The sequence below is a fragment of the Toxorhynchites rutilus genome, chromosome 1 (genome assembly GCF_029784135.1).
Source record: "Toxorhynchites rutilus septentrionalis strain SRP chromosome 1, ASM2978413v1, whole genome shotgun sequence".
NCBI lineage: Eukaryota > Metazoa > Arthropoda > Insecta > Diptera > Culicidae > Toxorhynchites > Toxorhynchites rutilus.
In genome coordinates, this window is record NC_073744.1 from 114437888 (window position 1) to 114445110 (window position 7223).

The following is a 7223-nucleotide window of genomic DNA, read 5'->3' on the forward strand; positions in this document are numbered from 1 at the left end:
ACCTGTAAAAATACATGAATCACATTGGAACATAATCAATATTTGCATAAATAAGAAGGTTCTATTGATTTTCATTTGTTTACCAAACCAAAATGCTTCATCAATTTATCTAGAACTTGATCAAAGCGATTTTCAAGAAAATTGCGACTCTGGTTCGCCAGAACACCGAAACCGTATTTCATTGCGGACGCTGGCAGGGGAAAAAGTTCACATCATGATACGACGACAAACAAACGAAACGGTTAGTAAAAATAATAATTAAGAGTAAATAAGCGTAATTTTCATTCATCATGACAGTCCAATAGGGGGGCAGAGAAGTTCATTTGCTCGTATGCTCGATAATAGTATTGAAAAACAAAACTGACTTGTAATGGTTTCGAGAGAAACTGTTCATAGCTATGGGAAATTTAAAATACAGTCTATTTCTGAATTGTATGGAAACAATACTCTTTGATTCATCACTTATTGCGAATTCCATTCAAAATTACTTCAAACGCAGATGATTTGTATTGATTTTCGTTTTGCCGCGGTGAACAACGATCCGCTTTCTTTTTCCTATTTTGCTACGAAGCTCTCACAGAAGAGTGAATAAATCTTAATAGAGGAAAACATAAATCAATTTATCAAAATTTGACGCTGCACAGCCTTGACGGAAAATGATTAACTAATAAAATACGAATATGATCTATTTGCAACAGGGTGACACTGCGCTTGCAAACAACTGCTGCGTTATGTACCTATTTCCACACCGGAAGTATCGATCATGTGCATATGATGAACAGCTATTGTATGAATGCCAACAATAGGTTTAACGCTGAGAATAGTCTGATAATATACGAATCAGCAGCATCACCCTGCAATTCTCGTCGTGGCCTTCATGCTGTATACAAGCAACAATACCGGATCCGGTGATTTGAGAAAGAATTTACTTTAAGTTCTGAGCTGGAGAAGTGTATTTAATGCAAATTTTATTATTCCCTCCTACGCGATAAACGTCGAGAAGAGTTTTGTTGGAGTTTGCTTAGAACAATGTCTACCGAAAGACGACTATTTCGCTGGAGATACGCGCAATAATCAAGATGTGGTACGCCTCGCCCACCCCCTCTTTAATTTATTTACTTGTTTCTACAATGCCGAGAAGCTGGCCGCGTATCTCCATAGCATAGCTGTTGCTTTTTAGGTCGAACCATTATGAGATGCTTGTGTGCGTTTGTATCTGTTCCAGTGTGCGTGCGCTATTATTTCATTGTTGCCGTCATTGTATACTCGCACTAAGCATGAATAATGAATCGTGTTTGATAATGATAATTAAATTAATTAAGCTAAATTGAGCTGTAATAATAATAATAATTTTCCTCGTCATCTTTCTCGCGTTCTCTGTTAAACGAGGACGTTTTGTCACGTGCCAAAAAGAACAAAAGATGCCATGAAGAGCTGAGCTTTGTGATCGGAAAGTGATAACACCTGATGCTGATGATAGTGATTTTTCTCATTGATTTTAATCTTATTAAAGTGTTTGAAATTTTGAATGCATTGTTTTTCACCGTTCTCCTTAGGCGTGCTACACAAATTACGTAATGCTAAAAATGCGGTTTTCGGACAAAACCACAACCCCCCCCCCCCCTTCTATGTAACAATAAGTACCAGAAGACACATCCCCACTCCCCCTTGAGTTACGTAACACCAAATGATTCTGTGCTCAAAGTCAAAGTCGTTTGGAAAATTTTCATAATATTTTAGCTATTATCAAGTATTGAAAATATCAACGTAAAAAAATTGTAAGGGGTTGTATCTAGGACACGATCGCATTTTCGACGTAAAACTACGCAATTATGTTATGCAATCCACTTGTTTGCCACTTTGAATATTATTTTAGAATGCATCGAAATTTTTGAAATAACTTTTTAGTTTTTTTATTGTTACTACTGTAGTAGTGAAGTTTTCATTTGAAATTCTAACAAGTTCAAACTGGTAGGCCTGGCCAGGTAAACTGATAGAGAATAATATGGATATCGCTACCAGACTGTAGATTTACATACTAGATACATAATATATTAATACTAGCTGACCCGGCAAACGTTGTTCTGCCATATAAATTACTTCTAGTGAATATTTTGACTGTTGAATAAAAAATTACTAATGTATTGCAATACATGTGTGTTCAAATGTTTCAACGATCTATAACATTAATTGATTATGATCGATGAAGGATATATTCCACGTGGATATCGAGCAGATACTTGAAGATTTGACCGTGTATTGCATTGGACCGTGGGAACTTCCCGAACCTGAGTGTGATGTGGAGATGGAGATGAGATCTACGATGTTCAGAGAAATGGACCGGATCGATCGGATCTCAGGATTCGTCTTCTGAATTCAGAAATCTGATCATTCGTGCTATGAAATGTAGCAACCTTGCCTCGGCGCAAAATAAACTTCAAAATAAGTAATCCGTATTCGTGGAGCAATTTAATCTGTATCAGATTAGCAGACACGAAAATAATTTTAAATTGCTTAAATTTGGATGAAAACCATTACTCGATGTTGTTTAAATACTTAGAAAACAGTCCGAACTTAACGATTCTTCTATAAATGTTGTATACATCTAGCAACATTTTGGACGAAAAACGTGTAATTTTGTAATAGAGCCCATTAAAGACTGCATTTCTTTTGTTTGAACACATGTACTGTCGTTTGAACAAAGGCTGTGTAAGTGTTACTCATGATAGCGTCTCGCTATCATTCCTCGAACCGCTTCTGTTGATTGTCTCATAGGATTCGCAGTCGTTCGCTCTCTACCTTTGCGAATATGTTGATGGATTATTGGATTATTGACACAGCTCAAGACATCCTAGAATGACGTTGTCCTGACTACGCCAATTCATCAAACGACACACATAAGAATCCATCGAGGGCACTCTTTTGTTTATTCCGTCTCCTCCAACCACATAATATTAAAATATTAATTCAAAATGCGTAATGATGTTCCTAACAATTAAAGTAACTGTGGTGCATCGGATCTACACACGTGCTCTTCAATCGGTTTTTTATCAGAATTGACGACAATAGCGTGACTGTTATTTTGCATTCCGAGCATGAGTGTGATTAGAATCATTTCAATAATTCATTGTGCTCATCCAAAAAAGCTTCCAGCTCGCCGGCGATATTCCTAGTTTTAGTCGAATTGCGTACTTGCGTATGTGTAGGGTGAAATTCGATGAAAAGGACGAAGTGCCATCTGGCATTAAACAACGTAAATAAATTCGTATTGTTTAAAAAACGAACGACGAATCAATTATTTGGTATCGTTTATATAAAAATACATATATCGCGATAAAAAAAGGAGATGAGGGTCAAAATTGGTTATATATGGTTTTTTTTTCAAGCCAAATTTATGCAAAAAAATACGAAAACAAAGTTATTCAGATTTTATTTGCATGGGACCACCCTGATCGGTATCAAATATAAAGTAATAGGTATCCTAGCGGTATCATATATAGTTTACGACCTATTCTCATGCCTACCAAGTTTTTTGAGTATAATTTCATTAAAATCGGTCGAGCCGTTTCGGAGGAGTTTGACCACGAACATCGTGACACGAGAATTTTATATATAAGAAGATATTACATTTAGGATTGAACAGCGCTTCCAACCCGCACCAGAATTTTTCATTCCCACTCAGATATCGATCACAAACTATAAACACTTTTGCTTCTATATTACGCTTGAGGTGGAGTCGAACCCCACAACATGCAACAATAAGGTTTTCCTACAGTGATTAGAAAGCATGCTTCCATGAAATGTATGTTGTATCTAAATAAATGCAGTGTATGTCCATATTCCAAAATTCTGGATACTCTTCCATATTCGCACTAACACAAAAATTTCTCGTATGTATCTTTTGTGTCGTAGCACACTTTGATACAGAGGGCTTCCTCTTGTTATATCGAGCTGTTTGTGTATGTGTTTGAAATCAGCATTAGGGCGGGTTTACACTAGAGTGAATTTCTATAATGAATATATTCATATTTTTGATGAATTTATTCACCTGAAGTAGAACTGCATCCAACTCTAGTGATTTCTCACCAGTGAGAAATTCACAAGCGTTTACAAATGCTGAATTTATTCAAGTTTATCATCTTTATTCTCACCCGTTTACACCTATTTTCACGTGAATAAATCCATCTATAGCTATAGATCTCCCTAATGTAAACCCGTCATTAGGCATGAATGAAATCTCATCGCTATCGCAACTGTGGTTTTATTCCATCCTTTTTTTTATTTTTCGCCTCAAGCCCTGAGAAGAGCCCTTGTGGGAAAAATGGATGGGTTATATCTATGATATAACGTAAGTAAGATTTGTATTGTATTGAATAAATTATCGATTGAATGAAACAATTTTCGAGTTCAATTGAATTCAACATGTTTGCTTTGTAAGTAAAAAGTTCGGAGAGTTGCCATGTAAGATCAATGCATGCATTGTAATAGATTATGTACTTCGTTGCAAGTAAATTTGATGAGCGTCCTTTTACTACCAAAGGACTAGATTGTCAAATTTTCATTGTATTTTACATTTCCCTCTGAAATTATTGCACATCTCATGTTTACGTAATTCTCGAGTCGTGAAAGCTGATTCACCTCTATTATCTGAAATGACGATTTTCCCAGACTTCTCAGTTTAAAAGTACGTTTAGGGAAACATATTCTGGTTTGCACAACGACAAGCGAGTGCAAAAGTACTCAACACCAAAAAATACCCCCGACTTGCATGTATTTGCAAAGCGGATTCCCCCAGGCAGATTAATTTTGAAGTCCGTGTTAGGGAAACACAGCTCGGTGGAAACAAAAATACCCCCGACTTGCATGTATATTTGCAAAGCGGATTTCCACAGGTACATCGATTTTGAAATCTATGTTGGGTAAACCGTAAATCGAGCCAATCAAAACTTGGCAGTTAGAGCGTTCAGATAACGCTTGACATTTCACAGTAATTCAATTGTTTATCTTATGAAAAATAACATTTTATTAATTGTGATAGACGAATAGTAACATTTCCTATTATCTTTCCGGTCTATTAAGAAATATTCGAGTTATAAGCATTCGAAATACGGGTAGGGTTAGCACACAGATCGGCAGAACAAATGTATGGGAAAAAGAAAATTCTTCCAGTTATCATGAATTTAAACCATTTAGAGATTATCAAATTGTAATGCGTAGCATATCAAACAAATCTTAGAGAATTTCCGATTCGATTGGCAAATCATGAGAATTCTTTCACAGTGAAAATAGTTATTACCGTTAACTTTATTTAATAAAAACGTGACCTGGTTTCTGATTTGGCACCCTTCCTGAAAGACGTAGTACGTCAACAATTAGTCATTTACCCAGGTCGTAATCAAATGTTCTTTGACCGAAATTATTGGAAACATGACTCACATCTCGTTTCCTCGTTTTGGATCTGATTTTTTGGGATACTGACACTTACCAAGTAGTCCGGTTTTGAGAAGCTTTTAGTCTTCCTTGAGCGCCACTTGTGATCCGAAATAGATGAATCATATTTGACAAATCCTGGACAACCCAGTAAAAACTTGGGACAAGTTCATAGAATTTCGAACAACCAGAGATCACACCAAGAGAAATATAATGCTCACATCAGTTGGGATTGGTGCTTTCAAACCATCTGGTGTTTGGCTGAGAGGAACAGGAACTGGTATAAATTGATGTTGATTTACACAACAGTAACTACTCCTAAGTTCAACGCAGCAGTTCCTATCATTATGTTTCACTTTTTGCAAAAAGTACTGGGACGTCCTAACGAGACGAGTAACCACACCTCTCACGCTAAAGGTCACGAGTTCAATTCTCAATCCCGACATTCTTTCCTCGGTATGGAAGTAAAGCCGTGGTCCGGGTGACGAACCAGCTAAAAAGGCTAATAGTCACTATGATCCAGCAAAAAAAAGTTCCATGTCTATTGTATTGAGTTTTTTTTATCCAAGTGAGATCCGGAATGATCATGAGGAAGTATTAAACCTGCTAACTCCCGGGAAAGAGAAGCCATCCGACGTTCAACTCGATTGAAAGCACTGCGTCCTGGAGCATTTGTGGAAGCGAAGATTGCATCAAAATTAAATTGATTGAAATGACGAATCACCATATCTTTAATCTTTTTTATAACGGGGGTTCTCGTCTGTTCCTCTATTCACAGTAAATATAATTACTGGCTTGATTATTCCTTAATACCGAATAATTTCACCGATTTCAGGCAGCTTGCACTCCCTTTCAAAATCGAACCCATGGGAAATGCGTTCGATGAACAGTGCCTGGAACGAAGTGCAACGTACGTTGGACCACTGTACCCAATTGCTTCAGCAGGATTAATGTACCCTAATTTTATTCTGCATCCTGTGACAAAAGACGGAATAAGCTAATGTTTAGCAGCCACGACAAAATTATGATCCGGAAGATTAACGCGATATTCAAGATGCATCAATATCGGAACCTGCTTATTGGCTGCTGGTAAGCCCAACACGTGCTTTATCTTCTCGGCTCAGGAAACATATCTCATTTGATCCCAGAATCGAAGCCAGCTGCTCAAGCATATAGAGGCGTGTAGATTTTTGACGTAGAACTACGTAGAACTACTTCATTAAGGATGCCAAATCAGAAAACAGGTCACGTTTTTATGAAATAAAATTAACGTTAATAGCTATTTTTGCCGCGAACGGATTTTGGCGATTTATATACCAAACGAATCGGAAATTCCCTTGTTTGATATACATTACAATCCCATAGTCTGTATATGGTTCAAATTGATGAAAATTGGAAACATTCCCATTTCTTCATACATTTGTTCGGTCCATTTGTGTGCTTTCCCGAACAGAGCTGTCAATAACGAGCAACTTATCGACAAGCAACGAAGGAGAAATCGTAAGATGTAAAGTGAATAAAGGAAAAGAAGAAGAACGAAGGGGAATATTTGCCTAGAGTATAAACAGTGGATCTCGCTGAGGCAAACCTTAGAGGCGAATGAACTGCAAAGTTTAAAGCCTCTTAAAAACAAAGAAAGAAAGAAGGCAAACTTTCATTCTTCGTGAGGAAATCGACTGAACAAAATCGTTGCTGTGCGAGCTGGACGGCGAGGGATCGAATGCCTTTCTCAAGGCAATGGGGGTGGAGGAGTAATATGATGGATAAAGTAAAGTTTTCCAAGGGCCTTTTTG